Source organism: Mus musculus, chromosome 1, assembly GCF_000001635.26.
Source record: "Mus musculus strain C57BL/6J chromosome 1, GRCm38.p6 C57BL/6J".
In the NCBI taxonomy this organism is placed as follows: domain Eukaryota; kingdom Metazoa; phylum Chordata; class Mammalia; order Rodentia; family Muridae; genus Mus; species Mus musculus.
Window position 1 is genome coordinate 159,167,936 of NC_000067.6, and position 21,104 is coordinate 159,189,039.

At 38.5% G+C, this 21,104-nt stretch overlaps 1 long non-coding RNA gene and 1 pseudogene across 3 annotated transcripts in view; one reads left to right on the top strand and one right to left on the bottom strand.

Annotated features, from left to right (window-relative positions):
* The window catches only part of 4930562F17Rik, a 56,199-nt gene extending 35,329 nt beyond the window's left edge, over window positions 1-20,870 (top strand). For 2 of the 3 annotated variants that reach the window (XR_373639.2, XR_865668.1), the window contains one exon: window positions 3,949-4,099. This is a non-coding gene — a long non-coding RNA (RIKEN cDNA 4930562F17 gene). Of the gene's footprint in view, window positions 1-3,948; window positions 4,100-20,738 lie in introns of those variants that run through there. The other variant, XR_865669.1, reaches the window with a different exon arrangement.
* Window positions 171-744, bottom strand: Gm4953 (predicted pseudogene 4953; annotated as a pseudogene).
* Window positions 20,871-21,104: the final 234 nt, after the last annotated feature.

Sequence of the window (21,104 nt, forward strand, 5' to 3'; positions counted from 1 at the left end):
TGGTTACTGATTGATTTGAGTCAGAGTCTCACTATGATAGCTTTGAATGATGTGAAAATTGCTATATAGACCAGGCTGGCCTAGAACTTAGAGAAATCCCATCTTCCACCTCCCAAGTGCTGGGATAAAGATGTGTTCTACCAAGTCGGCAATTTTTTTTTTTTGCCAGCACTATTTAAATGTTTTATTTCATGTCAGCCAGGGCTCCGTCCCAGGATGCTTCATAGGTTCTCGATGGGCTGGTGGGGCCTGTACGGGTACTTCTTCTTGTCCAGCTTGGTTTCTGGGAAAATCTCATTCGAGTCACCAATGGACATCTGGTCAAAGGGAATTATGTTCCTCGTTTTCTCCAGCTGCTTCTCACACTCCTGGATCCTGAGCTGAGATCCAGACACAAACTCAGCACAGTTCTTCACATCCTCCTCCTCCTCCTGGTCCACCAGGGCTGTGTATTTATCCTCAGGCACAGGAATCTTTAGGGTATTATACTTCTTTTCAAAATCATCCACCAAGCCAGGCTTGGCCACACTGGCCTTGTAGTAAGCCCAGTCAATCGCAGGTGGTTTCTCAGACAGACTAGCCAACCTGGTGTGGAAGGTCTCATTCCAGGACTTCAAGGCATTTCCAATTGCCTTCTGGTTTGGGGGCATGATCTCCACAAAAGATACCCAATCAATGGTTTTTAGAGCAAGTTTACACCCAACCATCTTGGGATACTTCACCGACCCCCGGCGGAGTGCTCTCTCTCCAGCCCCAAGTAGGCAATTTTTAATCAGTATGTTTTTAAGATGGGATTTCTCACTGGCCTCAGATTTACCTATTTACATTAGGCTGATTGGCCAGAAAGCCCTAGAGATCCATCTGTGTCTCCTACGGTGCTAGAATAACAAACACACACCACCATGCCTTGGTTTATGTGTGTTATAGGGACTAAACTCAAGTCTTCATGCTTATATAGGCAAGCATTTTATCAACTGAGATGTCTCCCCAGCTAGCCCCTTCCTGGGGCTTAGAAATACCCTGTCCATAGAAATCATTCAATAAAGCATTGATCAAATGAAAGGATGCCAATGGCTAGGGACTGTTTTACCCTTATCAATGATTTTTGGACAGCAAAGTGGATTTCAGAACCAAGTTAAACTCCAGGAAAGCTTTAGACAAGCTACACAAATCATAGAATGATGAAAACCATCTAGAACTCTTAATTGACTCTGAAAGGCATCCTTTCAAGTTGTTGTGTAACCCTCTGCACTGTATACATTGACTGACTGGTTCACAGCATCCAAAATAAAAACAGCCTTAGCTCGTGACCAATAAATCTGTCTCCAGTTGTCTCACAGATGGGCAATTTTAAGAGTCAAATAATTTTAACTCACTTAAATACAAAAGAATTAACAAGTTGGTTTTCATTGGCATTTGTTTTGTAAAATACTTGCTAACTTGAATCAGGCATGGATTTGCAAATTCTGTTATGAAAGAAACTGAATGCAGAGTTTGAGAATGTCACTATGCACAGAGTTTGAGATTTGTCATTTGTTTTTTTCTGTTCTTGCTTCTGTAGTAGCACCTCTTCAAAGATGCTAATTTCTCATTCTGATGGCATAAATCCTGGCTCAGGTTATACACTATCTGACCTCTGCCACACAAGCTCCAATAGATGGAGTCAGGGTTTGAAGTCAGCATCCTAGGTGGAAACAAACTCAGTAGAGTGTACTAGACTTAACAGCCACAGAACCCACTGCTCCCCACACCAGCATACAGAAGGCATGTCAATGTACAATCAGTGTCAAACTGCTTTAACCAGGAGGAGATGCTAGAGAATAGGTATGTAACACTGAAAAGGTTTCCCACTGACAAGAGCTCACAAGCCTCAAGGAACTTCTTTTTGTCAGGGTGAGTTTGGTGTTCAATTGAAGTAATACGTTTCTACTTTTTGCTTCAGAGAGAAATTGTATCCTCTTTTCTATATTTTATGGGATAAATGCCATTTCTCCTCAGCATTTATATTTAAGGCCTTAATCCCCAATGTGCTTCTATTTAAAGATATGTCACTCTAAGAATGAAATTAATGAAACTTAGTATCCTTAGAAGGGATACCAGAGAAATTCACTAGAGAAACACACACAGAGAGAGAGACAGAGAAACAGAGAGACAGAGAGATACAGAGAGAGACAAAGAGAGACAGAGAGAGAGAGATGAGGCAAAATGGCAGCCCTCTATAATCTAGGAAAAAGCTGAAAATCTGAGTTCCTGTTTTGGCTTCTCTCTGTGGTGAACTCTGATCATGATACAAAAGCCAAACCAACTCTTCCCTCCCTAAGTGACTTTGGCTCAAGATAGTTTACCACAGCAACAGAAATTCTAAGGCACCTTGGTTTGAATGCTTCCCGGTCCTTATCACAACCTGAAGTTATGTAATGGATCTGTTCTCCATTTATGCTTTGCCTCTCTGAGTGTAAGTCCCACCAAAACAAACACTTATTTTCCTTTTATAGTGCTGGGCTTCAGGGACTAGAACAGTGTTTGTCAAATACCAGGTGTTTTATAAATCTTTCTGAAATGAATGAACTGTTTCCCATAAATAGCTAAGCTTATTGCCTCTGTGGGATGGCCTTTGAAGTTTCCTCCACCTAAAATACTTTTTTACTCTACCCAACTTATGCATCTTCATGGTCCAGCTACAATGTTGCAGCACTAGGGTTTCAGTTTAAGTTGTCAATAAAACACTTTGGCTCCCTTCCTACACAGGAAAATACTTAAGGACAAACTCACCCTTAATGGTTTGTATGTTACATGCATCCCACTTAATAAATATCTATTACATTCCTAAATGAGACCAATGCATTATTCAAATTCAATAAGCAATTTTACCCTAGCTAGAGCTTAACAAGGAAAGAGGGTCTATCAGTCGGTTAATGGCATGGAATGGTAGGAAAAGGCATAAATTACAAGTGTTTAATACACATCAAATTCAACACAAATATTTAGTGTGGATCACTTAATAATAATTAGCCCTTACTTCTTAGTATCTAATTGGCACTTACTATGTGTCAGGAACTGTGGACAGTCCTTTTTACATAAAAGCCATTTAACTGTACAGAAATCCTAAGTGGAAGGCACACAGATGGGAAAACTTTGCTAACCCAAGGGGTTGAGTTGCTGCCAACAATAACCTACAGGAGATGGCCAGGGCTGTGCATCAGCACAAACTGATTTTACCAAGCTGAGAACGGTACCTGCACTATCACTTAAAGAAGTCATTCCGTAACTCTAACATACAAAGCCACTAAAAACCTAGGAAAAGTTATACAACAGAGTGGACAAATCAAATTCCTAGAGTCTGTAAAAAATACTACAGTTTCAGCTTTCCTTCAGTTGTCTTTACGAGGCAGTGAAGCATGCCCTTCCCAGGGGAAAAGGCAGAGGCAAGCAAGCAGGAAGATGAGAACCTACGGAAAATATTGCAATTAGACATCAGTGAACTAATGTTGCAGCAACTGCAAAAGTACCAAGAACATCATTGCTCTTTCAAAACCATTCATCACTTAGGAATAATGCCTATATTCTTGGTCAGCATAAAAGCCCCTGGACACTGTAAGATGTTACTACAATCAGTAAATGGCAGAGTGGATCTCTACGACCAAACCCTTCCATCAGTGATTCTCAACCTTCCTAATGCTGCGGCCCTTTTATACAGTTCCTCATGTTGTGGTGACCCCAACCAGAACATTATTTTTGTTGCTACTTGATACCTGTAATTTTGCTACTGTTTTGAATTGTAATGTAAATATCTGATATTCAGGATATCTAGAATTTGACTCCTGTGAAAGGGTCATTAGATTCCCCCCAAAAGATTCATGACCCACAGGTTCACAATCATTGCTTTTCTGCTTTTTAAATTGAGTTATTTCCTATTAGCTTACTTATCCTTCTTTCTCTCCATTACAGCAATGCATGTAATAACGACGGACAGCCTATAGAAAGGCATTGTATGACAAGTCCCTTCAGGTCGGACCCAGCACCAGGTCACCTGGGCGAGGAGTCAAAGGACACCCCCAAGGTGCCTAGAGGACAGCTTCTGAGGCAGACCCCCTTTCAGGCTCCAGATATCCGGGCACCTTCCCTGCCATGGGACAGGTGTCCTCCCCGCCCAGGAGGGCTTTGCCTGAGCACCTGGGGAAGCCATCTTGGTTCCCGGATCCCTCTAAGACTAGTCTGTGCAGGTGAGAGTGTGGACTACAGAAGCTAACAGCTTCTGGGACAGGCCCTGTTTCAGGCCTTCATCTTCTGCCAGGAGGCAGATCCGAATGCCAGATAACTGTGCACCTTCCCTGTAAGAGGGGAGCTTGCCTGCAGAGAGTACTCTAACCACTGACACTCAGGAGAGAGCTAGTCTCCCAGGTCTGCTGACAGAGGCTAACAGAATCAGGAGAGGAACAAGCTCTAACCAGAGACAACTATAACAACTAACTCCAGAGATTACCAGATGGCAAAGGCAAATGTAAGATCTTACTAACAGAAACCAAGACCACTCACCATCATCAGAAGCCAGCACTCCCACCTCACCCAGTCCTGGGCACCCCAACACACCCGAAAACCTAGACCCGGATTTAAAAGCATATCTCATGATGATGGTAGAGGACATCAAGAAGGACTTTAATAGCTTACTTAAAGAAATACAGGAGAACACTGCTAAAGACTTACAAGTCCTTAAAGACAAACAGGAAAAAACAACCAAACAGGTAGAAGTCCTTGAAGAAAAACAGGAAAACACATCCAAACAGGTGATGGAAATGAACAAAACGATACTAGACCTAAAAAGGAAAGTAGACACAATAAAGAAAACCCAAAGTGAGGCAATGCTGGAGATTGAAACCCTAGGAAAGAAATCTGGAGCCATAGATGCCAGCATTAGCAACAGAATACAAGAGATGGAAAAGAGAATCTCAGGTGCAGAAGATTCCATAGAGAACATCAGCACAACAAAGAAAATGCAAAATGCAAAAAGATCCTAACTCAAAACATCCAGGAAATCCAGGAAACAATGAGAAGACCAAACCGATAGATAATAGGAGTAGATGAGAATGAAGATTTTCAATTTAATAGGCCAGCAAATATCTTCAACAAAATAATAGAAGAAAACTTCCCAAACATAAAGAAAGAGATGCCCATGAACATACAAGAAGCCTACACAAATGCCAGCCCAGGCTACTATGCCCAGCCAAAGTTTCAATTAGCATAAATGGAGAAACCAAAGTATTCCATAACAAAATCAAATTCACACATTATCTTTCCACGAATCCAGCCTTTCAAAGGATAACAGGAAAAAAACAAAAAACAAAAAACAAAAAAAAAAAAAAAAAACAAGCAACACAAGGACGGAAACCAAGCCCTAGAAAAAGCAAGAAAGTAATCCTTCAACAAACCTAAAAGAAGACAGCCACAAGAACATAATGCCAACTCTAACAACAAAAATAATAGGAAGCAACAATTACTTTTCCTTAATATCCCTTTATATCAATGGACTCAATTCCCCAATAAAAAGACATAGACTAACACACTGGCTACACAAACAGGACCCAACATTTTGCTGCTTACAGGAAACCCATCTCAGGGAAAAAGACAGACACTACCTCAGAATGAAAGGCTGGAAAACAATTTTCCAAGCAAATGGTCTGAAGAAACAAGCTGGAGTAGCCATTCTAATATCGAATAAAATCGACTTGCAACACAAAGTTATCAAAAAAAACAAGGAGGGACACTTCATGCTCATCAATGGTAAAATCCTCCAAGAGGAACTCTCAATCCTGAATATCTATGCTCGAAATGCAAGGGCAGCCACATTCATTAAAGAAACTTTAGTAAAGCTCAAAGCACACATTGCACCTCACACAATAATAGTGGGAGACTTCAACACACCACTTTCATCAATGGACAGATCATGGGAACAGAAACTAAACAAGGACACAGTGAAACTAAAAGAAGTCATGAAACAAAAGATTTAACAGATATCTACAAAACATTTTATCCTAAAACAAAAGGATATACCTTCTTCTCAGCACCTCATGATACCTTCTCCAAAATTGACCATATAATTGGTCACAAAACAGGCCTCAACAGATACAAAAATATTGAAATTGTCCCATGCATCCTATCAGATCACCATTGACTAAGGCTGATCTTCAATAACAACATAATTAATAGAAAGCCAACTTTCACATGGACTCTGAACTACACTCTTCTTAATGATATGATACCTTAGTCAAGGAAGGAATACAGAAAGAAATTAAAGACTTTTTAGACTTTAATGAAAATGAAGCCACAACATACCCAAACTTATGGGACACAATGAAAGCATTTCTAAGAGGAAAGAAACTAGAGAGAGCACACACTAGCAGCTTGACAACACACCTAAAAGCTCTAGAAAAAAAGGAAGCAAATTCACCCAAGAGGAGCAGATGGCAGGAAATAATCAAACTCAGTGGCAAAATCAACCAAGTGGAAACAAGAAGAACTATTCAAAGAATCAACCAAACAAGGAGCTGGTTCTTTAAGAAAATCAACAAAATAGATAAACCCTTATCCAGACTCAGTAGAGGGCACAGGGACAGCATGCTAATTAACAAAATCAGAAATGAAAAGGGAGACATAACAACAGATCTTGAAGAAATCCAAAACACCATCAGATCTTTCTACAAAATGCTATACTCAACAAAACTGGAAAACCTGGATGAAATGGATGAATTTCTAGACAGATACTAGGTACCAAAGTTAAATCAGGATCAGGTTAATGATCTAAATAGTCCTATGTCCCCTAAAGAAATAGAAGCAGTCATTAATAGTCTCGCAACGAAAAAAAGCCCAGGACCAGACAGTTTAGTGCAGAGTTCTATCAGACCTTCAAAGAAGATCTAATTTCAGTTATGCACAAACTATTCCACAAAATAGAAGCAGAAGGTACTCTACTCAATTCATTCTATGAAGCAACAAGTACTCTGATAACTAAACCACAGAAAGACCCAACAAAGATAGAGAACTTCAGACCAATTTCCCTTATAAATATCGATACAAAAATCCTCAATAAAATTCTCACTAACAGAATCCAAGAACACATCAAAACAATAATCCATCCTGACCAAGTAGGTTTAATTCCAGGGATGCAGGGATGGTTTAATATATGGAAATCCATCAACCTAATCCACTATATAAACAAACTCAAAGACAAAAACCACATTTGGAGAAAGCATTTGACAAAACCAACAGCCATTCATGATAAAAGTCTTGGAAAGATCAGGAATTCAAGGCCCATACATAAACATGATAAAAGCAATCTACAGCAAACCAGTAGCCAACAACAAAGTAAATGGTGAGAAGCTGGAAGCATTCCCACTAAAATCAGGAACTAGACAAGGCTGCCCACTTTCTCCCTACCTATTCAACATTGTACTTGAAGTCCTAGCCAGAGCAATTTGACAACAAAAGGAGATCAAGGGGATACAAATTGGAAAGGAAGAAGTCAAAATATCACTTTTTGCAGATGATATGATAGTATTATATATAAGTGACCCTAAAAATTCCACCAGAGAACTCCTAAACCTGATAAACAGCTTCAGTTAAATAGCTGGATATAAAATTAACTCAAACAAGTCAATGGCCTTTCTCTACACAAAGAATAAACAGGCTGAGAAAGAAATTAGGGAAACAACACCCTTCTCAATAGTCACAAATAATATAAAATATCTTGGCGTGACTCTAAGGAAGTGAAAGATCTGTATGATAAGAACTTCAAGTCTCTGAAGAAAGAAACTAAAGAAGATATCAGAAGACGGAAATATCTCCCATGCTCATGGATGGGCAGGATCAATATGGTAAAAATGGCTATCTTGCCAAAAGCAATCTACAGATTCATTGCAATCCCCATCAAAATTCCAACTCAATTCTTCAACGAATTAGAAAGGGCAATCTGCAAATTCATCTGGAATAACAAAAAACCTAGGATAGCAAAAACTCTTCTCAAGGAGAAAAAAAAACTCTGGTGGAATCACCATGCCTGACCTAAAGCTGTACTACAGAGCAATTGTGATAAAAACTGCATGATACTGTAGAGCAACAGACAAGTAGACCAGTGGAATAGAATTGAAGACCCAGAAATGAACCCACACACCTATGGGCACTTGATCTTTGAAAAGGGAGCTAAAACCATCCAGTGGATAAAAGACAGCATTTTCAACAAATGGTTCTGGCACAACTGGCGGTTAACTAACCACTTAACAGTTTCATATTGATGCTCCCGAGTCACACTTGTCAATGGGTTTCATATTTCAAATACATCTAATATCCTTTGGAATAGTTGCCTTCTGCTCTCATGGAGCATATTTGAAAGTTTTTATTCTTTGTGAACTCTAAGAGTTGAAAAAGCACAGCCAGGCGGTGGTGACGCACGCCTTTAATCCCAGCACTTGGGAGGCAGAGGCAGGCGGATTTCTGAGTTTGAGGCCAGCCTGGTCTACAGAGTGAGTTCCAGGACAGCCAGGGCTACACAGAGAAATCCTGTCAAAAACAAAAACAAAAACAAACAAACAAACAAACAAAAAACACTGAGATTATTCTCTGGAGGTTTGAGAGGTATCATCTCTGAATACTTCCAGGCTTGGTATTTCTTAATTGTGTGTTAATTGTTTTGTCTGTAGTGTGCTGTGTATGTGTACTCTGTGTGTGTGGGGGAAAGCCTTGTTGTCTCTAAGTTTCCTCTAAGAGTAAAACCTTCCATTTTGGAGAGAAACTTCTTAAGACATAGGATGTGCAAAGAGAAGTAAAGCAACAGGATATTCTAAAGGGAGGTGAAATACTCCATCACTAGGAAAGCTGCTTAAGACAGGAAGCAAAGAATTCAAAAGAACTTCAGGAAGTTCCTGAAAGTGAGCAGATTCTCGAGGCCTCTTATTCCCCAAGAGAATCGAAACAATGAAGACTGTTGAGAGTCACTCGCATACATGCCCAGCTGCTTGAAAGAAGCAGAGACCAGTCAAAGTGTCTAGGGAACTCTCAGATAAGATGAGTTGCTTGGAAAAGGATCAGACCTTTCCAAGCCACTGAGAAAGAACACTCTCTAACCTGTTGAGCAATTTGCAGGCTGTGCAGTGTACTCCAGATTTCCAGCTTTTGTGAGCCATTATGCATACTGGAGTAGGCTTTGGACATATAGCTGTCTTTGGTCACTTCTGCTCCTATAATAAACCCTTACCCACATTTCTGCAAGTAACCCCAATAAAACTGATTGTTTGACCCCAATAAGACCCACTTCACCAAGTTGGCATTTGGTGATATCCATATTTCTGTCTGTCATTAGGTCCCTATCTTTGGTGAGTGGGCATTTAATCACATCTCTCAGGAATAGTGTCACACAAGTGTGGACATGTGCATGTGTATGGAGGCCAAAGATTAATATCTTTCCTCCATGTGCTTGATCTGTCTTTTTTTAAATGTGTGTTCTCCGGTATATACATCTACTTACCACTTACATGCCTTGTGCCCAAGGAGTCCAAAGGAAGACAAGGGATCCCCTAGAACTCAAGTTAAAGGTGGACAGTTGAAAGCCACCCTGTGAGATCTGGAACTCGAACCCTAGTTCTCTGAAAGAACAGCCAATTTTCTTAACTGTTGTTCCATCTCTACATCAGTAAGACTTGATATTTCCTACTAGACAATCCTTGAACAAAGTTATTTCTTAGAGGAAAATGAGTCTGTTTACATTTTTTATCATCACACTTTTTATGATTAATATTTTCTTACAAAGCTATTTCATCTACGTTTTCAAATACATTTCTTTAGAGTTGATTAGTCTATAAAATTGTTTTAATTTCCTCTGTGTTCCTGGTGATATTTTTGTTCTTGTAGACAGTGAAGTTTCATGTTCATTTATATAATTTGTGGGCTAATATGAGAGTCTCCAATAAATCTATTAGCACCTCTTGGTGGTACAAAGACTCTGCGTTTTTATTGAGTGGAACCAACCAAGCAAAACTCCAGAACTTTTCTCTGTATTCCCTTTGGCCTCCAATGATTTGGTCAGTATCTTAATCAACAAGTATTTCTTAAGTATTTAGCAAGTAGTTCTCTGGATGAAATAATACAGTGAAAATTGGGGTTTGTTGTACTTTGAATATGTAGAACATCCAAAACGGTTGCTATGTTAAAAAGCTATTCTTTAAAGCTATATTCAGTGGTAAGGTTTTGGGAAAATTATTGTATTAGGAGAGCACTGACCTAATAAGTGGACAGACCCAACAATGCAATCATAATAAAATGAACTACTCATTGGGTTGTAGAACCTGTAAAAAATAAAAAGTCAGACTCAACTAGAGAAAATTAGTGACTTGGGGCATGCCTTTGAAAGTATGTCTTGGCCATGGGCTCTTCCTCTCTTTATCTCAGTTTCCTGACAAGTATAAGATAAGAAGCCTCCTCTACAATATGCCACTGTTGAAATGCTCTGCCTCATCACACACCTGAAAAGAAGTTAGACAACCATGAAAGAGACCTGTGAAGCCAGAAGCCAAAATAAGTCTTTACTTCTTTACAAATATATGTTCAAGTATTTTATCATCATGATGATCAGTAACTAATATCCAAACATGAGAAATGTGCCTAAAGCAGTAAAAAAACCAGTTTCCAATATAAACATAGATAGATGTAGACAAATGTATGTGTTTACCATGGGATATTCTTTGAAACAATATTAACGTAGGTCAAAAGAGACAGTCGTTTCTAGATGTAGCTTGATGTTACATTGTGATATCTCTTCATATCCCAAAGAGAAATGACATAAAAGACAGCAATGTCAATGTTTTATACAAGAAAAAACTGATAAAGTCTGAATTTCATCTTTCCCGACTTTTTCAGCTACCCTTTCCTCTGCCTTGCATGTAAAACAGGAGTGGCATTTTCTTAAACAAGAACACGAGCAATTTTGTGGAAATTTTTAACATTTAAAGAACTTAATTCAAAGGGCTACTCATATAATACACTATAGAACTAGTTGATGACCTTCAAAGACTACCCTTGTAGGGTCTGTAGACCTGAGCATTCCTTCTTACTGTATTTTCTGTTCCATTTGTTGCCATGTTAAGTAACACTAATAGCAAAAATGCCATGATTATCTCCTGTGCCAGCTATTAAACTTATCGCCTTTACACATAAAATCCACCTCATTGCATGTTCTGTGATAATGAAATTAAATCCTATACTTTTCTGTTGTCAACTGGCATAACGTTAATGGAGGATACTGGGAAGACACTAAAGGAGAAAGGAATTTCTCTTTCTTCTACTCCAGACTCTATCACACATGCAGATTCAGCAGTATCCTGACCCAGCAGCAAACATGGCTTTTTCAGCAGCAAGTTCCAGTAGCTTTTGGTGACCAGAAGTACAGAGAATTTCCCTTATACTAGAACCACATAGAAACTCCACAAGCAATCTCTCTAGAATGTCCTTGTCTAGCTCAGTATATCTTTCTAGACAGGGGAATGCCAGGGCCAAAAAATGGGAATGGGTGGGTAGGGAAGTGGGGGGGGGGTATGGGGGACTTTTGGGATAGCATTCTAAATGTAATTGAGGAAAATACGTAATAATAAAAAAAATTTTAAAAAAAGAAAAGAAAAGTTTTCCTTCCAGTAAGTCATATGCAATCTTTGCAGAATGTTTAAATTATAGACACGCAGAAAGGCATATGAGTCAGGTGAACATCACTGTGGTGAAATATTGGACATAACTTACATATGAAGTAAAAAAAAATAATATATTAGCCCATGGTTCTGAAGACTCAAGTCCAAGACCAAGTCTATCTGTTGATTGGCCTACTAGCTAGGACATTTACTAGACCAAATGCTCATGTCTCAAACCAGAAAGAAAAGGGAAAACTGAGTCACCAAAGCCAATTAATTTCATTCTAGGGCTATCCCCCAATGACTTCAGAACTTCTCACTAAGTGCTTCTTCATGGTCTACCAGAAGCCTAAAGAGCATCACTCCAGGAATCATCTCTTCCATTACATGGGTTTTGAGAGAATGTTCATCATCCAAACTATAGCAATAGAGAAGGAAGGTTTCCCAGGGCATGGGTCATCTATGTCTTAAATAATCTACCTTACATCTAGGAGTGATAACTATCTACATCTACTGTGTATTCATGGGTTTAAGTGCTTTTTACTTCTTGCTAGATGTTAAGAGCTGAATTTTGTCCTCTCTAAATTCACAATTTGAAGTTCCAACCTTGGGTACTTCAAATATGAGTATTTGGGATAAATGAGATCTTTTGAAAGTTAAAATAAAGCCATGAATGTGGTTTGTTGCTCTTAAAAGAAGAATACATTGGAATACAAACACAGATAGAGGGAAAATCATCTGAAGACACAGAAGGAAAACTGTGCAGAAACGCCAGAGGGAAGACAGACAGGTGGAGACAGGCAGCTAAGGAAAAGGGCCTCAGAAGAGGGCAGTCCTGCCAACACTCTGGTCTTAGCCTTACAGCTTCCAGAATTATAAAAGTAAAATAAATGGGATTTTGTGCAACTATTACAACTTGAAGTGCTTTATGATGTAGAAACCCTAGAAAACTAGTATGTTGTCCAATCCTTGGTGATTCTAACCAGTTACTATAGTCAAAACCTTTATAGTAAACTTCCCTAGTTCCAACTACTGTCTAGTTTATTCGTCATGGTTGCCTCTACAAACTCTGACCTGCCTTATAAGCACATTGTTCTCTCTAACAATTTCCAGCTCTTCCCTTTTTTTCACTGACTTTAAGGTTATTTGCTATTTTGCAAAATGTTCCTCAACATTGTCTTCTATAGACCCAATTTTTTCAGCTACTTATACTCTTGAAATGTTTGGGTTTTTTTACTTTTCATTTCTTTTCTGAATGATTCCAGTTCACTTTTTCACCTCTTTATATATTCTTAAATTATTTTTAAGACTGGTATTTCTTCTGGTTTTCTTATTTTAATGTATGAAATTTTATAGACACCATGGCTGTGCTTATTTGAAATGCTCAACTCTCCCTTAGTATAACTTCTGACATGTACCCATTGGCAGCCCTTAGTACTTGTTGAACTTAAGCTCTAGCATTTTGCATTTCTAAATAATTCTTCTCCAGGGCTTTAATTTGCTGGGGGAAATAAAGGTCTCAAAGTGTGTGACCATACAAGCAATTTCTACAACTAAAGGTTTGTTATCTAATAAAGAATCTCCAGGCTGTAGTGTGGTCTGTTCTATGCTGTTTATGTAGCCAAGCCACCTGCTAATTCAGCTCAATAATCAGAAGATAAAAAGTGAAATGCCGCTCACTTTTACTCTTTTACCAGACCATAGTACACCCGCTTCTTCATGAAATAGTGGCTTTGTTTTCAAATCCCTCAATCTTGCCTCCTCGGTAATTCTATGAAAATAAGATGAAGTTTAATTTTCTTCCTAAGCCTGTAACACCCATCACTCAGGAAGTTGAAGCAGGAAGACTGTAAGTTCAAAACCTACCTTGACTACAAGATAAGATTCTGGTTTAAAAAAAAAAATGTTAAAACTCTTTAAATATGAGCTGTGTATTTTGAAAAACCTAAAATTTGTTCCCCATCTATAGATAGATAATAGATAGATGATAGATAGATAGATAGATAGATAGATAGATAGATAGATAGACAGACAAGTAAGTAGATAGACAGATTCCTTTCACATTTTATTCTTGGTCTGATTTTATTAATTGTTCTTTATCATTAGCCTTGTGACAAATTCTTAGTGACATCAAACAATTTATTTCCCACTGTTTTAAGCTTTATGTTCAAATTGATTTCAGACCTGAGAAAAGGGTAAGGTTACTTTCGTCATCTTTAACCACATTCTTTTATAGTTAGCTAGTTGAACTGTCTCTGATATTTCACATAGTCTAGTCATAACTGAGCATGATAAGAATTCAAGTTTGCTGTCACCCCAATGCTATAGATTGCTTCAGATCAACTGTTTAGCACAGAAACTAGATTTTGTCTCAAAATCTCTGTCACCAATAAATCAAAGCTGATCCATGACGAGAAAATCATTTGCTATACTGTGTCTTGTATGCATAATTTATGTACTTGTGAAAATCCTCAAAACTTCAAATACAGCTACTTGACAAGTTGATCTTAGGGAGGTCATTCCAGTGACAACCCTAGTGAGTCATCTTTGCTAATGTTTAGACTCTCCAAAGTGCAATTTGATTAATAGCCTTGATTTCTAACATGATCCACAGTGGAACAAGTTTCAAAACTGTTACAGCTAAAGTATAGACATTGTGAAATTCAGGAGAGGAGCACTACAGCAGCTAGCCCCATGGCACCTAGTTTTGCATAACCTTCAAAGGTGCTTGAGGTTTTAGATAGCATTTATAATCTGCAGATGGACAGGACAAGCCAAAGATTTCTTATTTATTTGGTGCTTCCCTAAATTAACTAAACTCTACCTATATAGCCTTGATCTCAGGATGAATAATCATGTTTTTCAACATCATCAATTAAAATAATCGACAAGTTTTGGATCTATCCTCTTTTCAGAGACAATTTAAAAATAAGTGCCATAGGATCAGAGGTGAGGAGGACACAATATCTGCCCAAACACTGGGAGTAGCTAAGACCAGCGGGACCCAGGCACCCAGGAATTCCACCCAACCCGTGCACAGGTTCCTTCCTGTCTGGACTGGTACCCTGAGCAGACCTTGGGCACAAACTCCACAGCCAGTCCCACAACACCCAAAGGAAGCTCCACTCCCAGGCTCTCTAACGCACCCAGGACCACAGGATCTCAGAAGGCCAGGATCCTAGGAGTTTGGTCACACCAAGATCTCAAGGTCCTAGAGGCAGCCTGATTCCCAGGAGCTCTGACACACCCAGAATCTCAGGATCACAGGATCACAGAATCACAGGAGCACAGAGACAGCCGACCTCTGAGGAGTTCTGACACAACCAGGATCACAGGAAGGACAGGCTCCAGTCAGATATAGCAAGGGCAGGAGGCACTAGAGATAATCAGGTGGTGGAGGCAAGCATAAAAACAGAAGCAACAGAAACCAAGGTTACTTGGCATCATCAGAACCCAATTCTCCCACCATAGCAAGTCCCGGATACACCATCACACCTGAAAAGCAAAATTCGGATCTAAAATCAGTTCTCATGATGATGATAGAGGACTTTAGGCAGGACATAAATAACTCCCTTAAAGAAATACAGGAGAACCCAGGTAAACAGCTAGAAGCCCTTAAAGAGGAAACACAAAAATTCCTTAAATAATTACAGGAAAACACAATCAAACAGGTGAAGAAAACGAACAAAGTCATCCAAGACCTAAAAATGGAAATAGAAACAATAAAGAAATCACAAAGGGAGAGAACCCTGGAGTTAGAAGACCTAGGAAAGAGACCAGGAGTCAGAGATGCAAGCATCACCAACAGAATACAAGAGATAGAAGAAAGAAGCTCAGGTGCAGAAGATACCATAGAAGCATTGACACAACAGTCAAAGAAAATGCAAAAAGCAAAAAGCTCCTAACCCAAAACATCCAGGAATCCAGGACACAGTGAGAAGACGAAACCTAAGGATAATAGGTATAGAAGAGAGCAAAGACTCCCAACTTAAAGGGCAAGTAAATATCTTCAACAAAATTATAGAGAAAAAAAAAAAAACCTTCCCTAACCTAAAGAAAGAGATGCCTATGAATATACAAGAAGCCTACAAAACTCCAAATAGACTGGACCAGAAAAGAAATTCCTCCCATTACATAATAGTCAAAACACCAAATGCACTAAACAAGGAAAGAATATTAAAAGCAGTAAGGGAACAAAAAGGTTAAGTAACACACAGACCTATCAGAATTACACCAGACCTCTCACCAGAGACTATGAAAGCTAGGTGATCCTGGGCAGATGTCACACAGACCCTAAGAGAACACAAATGCCAGCCCAAGCTATTATACCCAACAAAACTCTCAATTACCACATATGGAGAAACCAAGATATTCCATGACAAAACCAAATTTGCACAATATCTTTCCATAAATCCAGCCCTACAAAGGATAATAGATGAAAAACACCAACACTAGGAGGGAAACTACACCCACAGAAAAGCAAGGAAGTAATCTTTCAACAAACCCAAAAGAAGATAGTCATACAAACATAATTCCACCTCTAAAAACAAAAACAACAGGGAGTAACAATCACTTTTCCTTAATATCTCTTAACATCAGTGGACTCAATTCCCCCAAAAAGACATAGACTAACAGACTGGATACGTAAACAGGACCCAGCATCTTGCTGCATACAGGAAACCCATCTCAGGGAAAAAGACAGACACTACCTCAGAGTAAAAGGCTGGAAAACAATTTTCCAAGCAAATGGTCCCAAGAAACAAGCTGGAGTAGCCATTCTAAATATCGAATAAAATCAACTTTTAACCAAAAGTTACCAAAAAAGATAAGGAAAGACATTTCATACTGTTCAAAGGAAAAATCTACCAAGATGAACTCTCAATTCTGACATCTATGTTCCAAATGCAAGGGCACCCACATTCATAAAAGAAACTTTACTAAAGCTCAAAGCGCACATTGCATCCCACACAATAACAGTGGGAGACTTCAACACCCCACTCTCAGCAATGGATAGATCATGGAAACATAAACTAAACAGAGACACAGTGAAACTAACACAAGTTATGAACCAAATGGATCTAACATATATTTATAGAACATTTCATCGTAAAGCAAAAGAATATACCTTCTTCTTAGCATCTCACAGTACCTTCTCCAAAATTGACCATATAATTGGTCACAAAACAGGCCTCAACAGGTACAAGATTGAAATAATCCCATACACCCTATCAGATCACCATGGACTAAGGCTGGTCTTAAATACCAACAAAAACAACTGAAAGCACACATACACAGGGAAGCTGAACAATGCTCTACTTAATGATAACTTGGTCAAGGAGGAAATAAAGAAAGAAATTAAAGGCTTTTTAGAATTTAATAAAAATGATGATATATCATACCAAAACTTATGGGACACAATGAAAGCAGTGGTAAAAGGAAAACTCATAGGTCTAAGTGTTGCCAAAAAGAAACTGAAGAGTGCTTAACACTAGCAGCTTGACAACACACCGGAAAGCTCTGGAACAAAAAGAAGAAAACACACCTAAGAGGAGTACATGGCAGGAAATAATCAAACTCGGGGCTGAAATCAACCAAATAGAAACAAAAAGAACCATACAAAGAATGAATCAAACCAGGAGCTGGTTCTTTGAGAAAATCAACAAGATGGATAACTAGACTAACTAGAGGGCACAGGGACAGTATCCTAATTAACAAAATCAGAAATGAAAAGGAAGACATAACAACAAAATATATCTTAAAATAGTGATTCTGTTTGTTGAATATTAGCAGTTGCAAATATTAAAATCATGTTCTACAAAAAATAAAATAAAATAAAAATAAGTGCTGTAGAAAGTTATATCTGGAGCCTGGGAAAGAAGGTTCAGTGATTGAGAATAATTACTATTCTTCCAGAGACCCCTGATTCAGATACCTGAGATAGATAGATAGGTAGATAGATAGATAGATAGATAGATAGATAGATAGATAGATAGATAGATATCTCAGGCCTTATTTCTAGGGCTTTTAAAGTAGTTCCAGTTATCCTTACCATCTCACCTCAGAATGCAGAGACTGTAAGCAGAGAAGACAAAGGTCTCAGACAATTGTTTTCACTTTTTTCTCTCTCTCCTTTTTAATATTTATTTATTTATTATGTATACAGCTTCCTGCCTGTGTATATACCTGCAGTCCAGAAGAGGGCACCAGCTCTCATTATAGATGGTTGAGAGCCACCATGTCCTTCCTGGGAATTGAACTCAGAACCTCTAGAAGAGCAGTCAGTGGTCTTTACCTCTGAGCCATTTCTCTAACCTGTTTTCACTCTTTTTCTACAGCTGAGTTTAGAGAAGAAACCTGTGGAAAGGTTCCACAGTGGCCAAAATTTCCACTGCCTGTGCAATCAGATACAAAGTCCATGAAAATTAAGAGATAAGGGAATCACACATTAAACACAATTGGTAGTTTAGACCTGAATGGCCCTGCAGTTTAGACCAGGGGATAGTTAAGACAGTTCTTATATTTATTATAGAGATAAATGAAGAACAAGTATGAAGTCTAGAGTCTAAAGAATGACATTCACAGCCCCTACCTCTAGAAAGGAAAATGAGAGCATAACTTAAAAGGTCATCTTTAGGTACCTCAAAAAACTAAACATGTTCATCACTTCATTAGTGGTCCAGTGGGTAAAGAATCAGTGGGGCCTTGTGAAGGATTAATAAGCCAGGCATGTGTATTACATTTCACAACAAACTGTCAGTCATTCTTGACGGGAAGGGAAGAAAACAGACTGAAATCCTAGCCTTGAAGGACATGCTTAGCTTATAAATAAAGCTGGGCAAACATCTTCAAAAATGTCACTGCGTGCATTCTCAATTTATTAGAAAGCAGAGCATCAGCATGTATCTCCCAATTTCTTCCCTGAAGGAAAAGCAAACAAACAAACAAACAAACAAAAAGAAAGATGCTTGAGTCCCAAATATACAGCAGCAGTAACAAAGAAGCTGGATGAGAGCCGAGAGGGGATTTTTCCACCAAACTGTTGAAAAATGGGAGGATATAATTCACTCTACTAGTGAGAAAAGCATACTATAAATGGCTTTGTACATGGGCTTAAATCAATGAAAAGCTAGGGGTGTGGTCCAGGGGAAAAAATAGAAAGGCTCAGGGGATTAAAAACAAAAGCAAGCTAGTTGAGTAAAACTACAACTGAGTGGACAAAAATAGAATCCACGGGGCCCAAGTCAATTTCTTCATACAAAGACAACAGATTTAAGCCCTGTAGCTGGACTCATAAGAGGTCAGGACTGGAGTGGAGGATCCCAGTAATTCTAAAACTGTTTTGACCTGGGGCCAAAAGGGGAACCACAGGGACCTAAGAGGCCTCAAGGGTATTACACAAGAAAGGGACAGACCGTCTTATAGAGTTTCAAAACTTTCTGCAAGTGTTCTCCAAACTAGAACGTGTCTATGTTGTGATAATACTGTGGTCTCCTCCACAACTGGAAGTTGTTTTTTTTTTTCCTTAAGTAATTGAGCAACAGGAAGAGTTGAAATCATGAATGCTCTTTGCTCCAGATTTCCATCAACAACTCATAGCAGCCTTTTACCACCCTTATTGCCAATACTCACTGGTCATGCTACTGTTTCTGATTCCTACAGCCCAAGAACTAATATTTCTGTTGGCTTAAACACATAGCTATGCACCTAACTGAATAATGGTGTTTAGAACCCTACCCCAGTGACAACTACTAGCCCTTCCCACAAGTTTACACAACAACACAGCTCTACTTGACTTGGATTTATTTAGAACATTGTCTTACCTTTATATTAATTAATCTGTGCTTCTATACAACGTTTTTATTGTTTCGCTGTATTGAATTTTTTTTAAGCTTCATCATGATCTCTGAACATTGGACACTAAATGAAGTAAGTTTAAATACAAATCTAATACATGACTTTGTATTAATTACTCTACAAACTTCAGAATTTTTATGTGTGGCTAAAAAACCATAAGAGAGTGTCAGATCTCTTAGATCTGGAATTACATGTAATTGTTGTGAGCTGCCATGTGGGTGCTAGGAAACAAAGCCAAGTCCTCCAGAGGAACAGCCAGTGCTCTTAACAACAAGCCAACCCTCCAGCACCAGGATGCTTTCAGGGTGTTTGTATGACAACATCTAGCCGTGTCTGTTATCACCCATAATCAACTCAGCAGTAAAACACCATAACCAAATGGAAACCATAAGAGAAAGTCAAATACTTAACATTGTAAACTACAAATGAGAACATATTGCAAGTTGGAAGGGATAATTTAGTTTCATTGTCAGTCAAAGTAATTTAGAAAACATTTTTAGACTATTAATCACAATTCCATAGTCTGATTAAAACATCATAGAAAGCTCCCTTTTCCCAAAAGGGGAGGAAAAGCCCTTGAATTCCCCTCATGATATGTCCCCAACTCTGAGGCAGGGACCACAATAATCGATCAAACAAGTTACTGTTTTCCAACTATATCAGCTGAAGCCAGAATCATAACTAACAGTATCCATTGATTCTTCTACTTGGTTGTTTCTCTTCTACCTATGTCTTGGGTCCTTGTGCTTCCACTTTAGCCTCAGATCAAAACAGTTTTAGTTAGTGGAATTCTGCACTCCATATCATCTATTCTTGAGTCCCTCTGTAGGAATTAAATCACATTCTCTTGTCTTTGTATCAAGAAACTTACTTGGGTCCCATAAATTCTACTTTCCCCTCCTCATTCTAATTTACCCAACTAGAAAGCAGACAGTGGATTTAGAGATGAAGTGCATCCAGACATTCTTAGCTGCCTAAGTATGCTCAAGTTATAAAACAAAAACAAAAAGAAAAAAATAGTGGAAATAGAAAACTGAAAAGGTATAGGATTAGCCATAAGAAGGTTTTCATATCATACTCTCAGAGTGACATTTTTTGTCCAGTGAAAAGTGACAAAAAAAATTAAAGGCATACAAATTGGAAAGAAGAAAAAAAAGACAAATTGGAAATAAGGAAATATGACTATTATTTGCACATAACATTTTTCTCATTTATTTATAGAATGTGTGTACAGACGTGTGCACTTGAGTCGTGGCATATCTATACAGGTCCTAGAACGAGTTTGCCAGAGTTGCTTCTGTCCTTCCACCATCTGAGTCTCCAGGATTTCATTCAAATCATCAAATTGATGGTAAGCACCTTTATCTAGTGAGCTTTCACATGACGTGTTGGAGTATGCAGAAAAAGACAAATAATTCACAAAATATCTCTACATAAACGTTGCTGGGATGTGAGGTCCAATGTGAATATTCAAAAGTGAACCATTATTACTATCCATTTACTCTATCAATTGAGATTTCAAGCAAACAAAAGAAAAGCTAACTAGCATAGCAGAAAAATCAGATGTTGTGATGCACGCATAAAATC